A 1,751-nucleotide genomic window follows, 5' to 3' on the forward strand; every position below is an offset into this window, starting at 1 on the left:
ATCACTTTTAATTCATTTTTATCTCCATATTTTAAAATTGTATTTCCACATGGCTATTCCTTGATTTACTAGCGTCATTACCCAATACTCTGTTGTGGAATACTTAATTGTTTTAAAACCTCCTTACGTATACTCCTCTGTAGATTACACATATTTCTTTTATATAATTTTTGTTAACTGAAAGGTCTGTATCATAAAATGACGTCTTTTGACTTTGAAATATTGTTCGGTGCTTAGTCTGGCCATGTAAGATGATTATGTCTCTTCTTGGACATTTTGTTTTTCCTGAGGTCGATAATTACTTTGCTTTTTCATTTGATTAATTTTCTATGTACATATGGCTAATTTTTTCAAGAACTACCCAGATCTGCTAGACTTCTATCAACAGGTCTGTTTGTTTTACCTCTGGAGGCCCTCTTCTCGCAGTGTGCTCTGTCTCTCTGTCTCTCTCTCCCTGGGCTGTGGTTTCAGGTATCCATCCTCTCCCTCCCCACCACACTAAGGAGGTTCATTTTCCAGATTCTAGGTATATTTTCCTTGCTTTACTTCCTTGTTTTGCACAAATATGTTCTCAACTAATATTTCTCCAGAAAGTATACATAGGAAATAATTTTGTTGAGGGTGGAGCTGAGCAGAGAAAAGAAAGAGAAGAGAAGGGATCTGAGGAAGAAGGAAGCAGGATTAGAGCCAGAAGGAGACCTGAGGAAGCCACATGGAGCAGCAAGCATGTGATGAAGACAGCATGCTTGTTTTTTGGCCCTGGACTGGTTGAAAGCCAGTGGGTGAGAGACCCGTGGGGAGGTTGACTATGGCAGTGTTTATATTGATTTTGATTTTGCTCTTTTCCTCCCAGATTTGTCTGGCCATTTCTGACCCTTTTCCATGGTTCCTGGCCAGAAGGTGCTTTCAGGCTTTCAGGCCTTGCTTTGGGCCAATCCCTTTTGGGTTGACTTTTGCCCACGAGGGGATGGGTAACTTCAGATGTTTGATTTAGAAATTATATTCTTTGTCTTCCATATTGTATATATTGTATACTCAGTGTATTAAAGTTCTTTTTCATTGAAGTCTTACATGTTGATGCGATGGATGGCAGAACCTATTTAGAGCAGGCAGGTTTGGGGGTTCATTGGTGCCTCTCTCCCTGCTCTGTAACACTTGTTTTGCAGAAATATGTTCTCAACTAATATTTCTCCAGAAAGTGTACATAGTAAATAATTTTTTTACTCTTTGTAAGGGCAAAAAAGCTTTTATTAATTTGATTGATAATTTAGGTAGTGAATTCAAGGTAAGAAATCTGAATTTGGGATTTTTCTTTTTCTCTTCCTATACTGTTGATAAGAAATTCAATTCTGGTTCCAAATCTTTTGCATATGTCTTTGCTTGTTTCCTCTTTAGAAATATCAAGGCATTTTGTTTGCTGTTTGAAATTTTTAAATTCTTTAAGCAAATGATCTCTTTTTTAGTCACTAGTTAGATATTCAATGGGCATTGTTTTTGAACAATTAGGTTATTTTATTAAACTCAAAAGTACAATTTTTATATTTTTTGACATAGTCACCAAATTTTATCCAGTTTAAGGATATTGTTTCACCAAAATCCAACTAATTTTAGTCCTTGCTATCTCACCTTAAAAAAACTTAGAGATACTCATTTTAATTTTTTTAAAGATTTATTTATTTGTACATATAGAACTGGGGTACAGGCCAGAGGCTCAGGGGCGGTGAGAGGCTTCACCAGAGACAGAGTGGGGA

This window comes from Condylura cristata, unplaced genomic scaffold (genome assembly GCF_000260355.1).
Source record: "Condylura cristata isolate star-nosed mole 26May11 unplaced genomic scaffold, ConCri1.0 scaffold00002, whole genome shotgun sequence".
In the NCBI taxonomy this organism is placed as follows: Eukaryota; Metazoa; Chordata; class Mammalia; order Eulipotyphla; family Talpidae; genus Condylura; species Condylura cristata.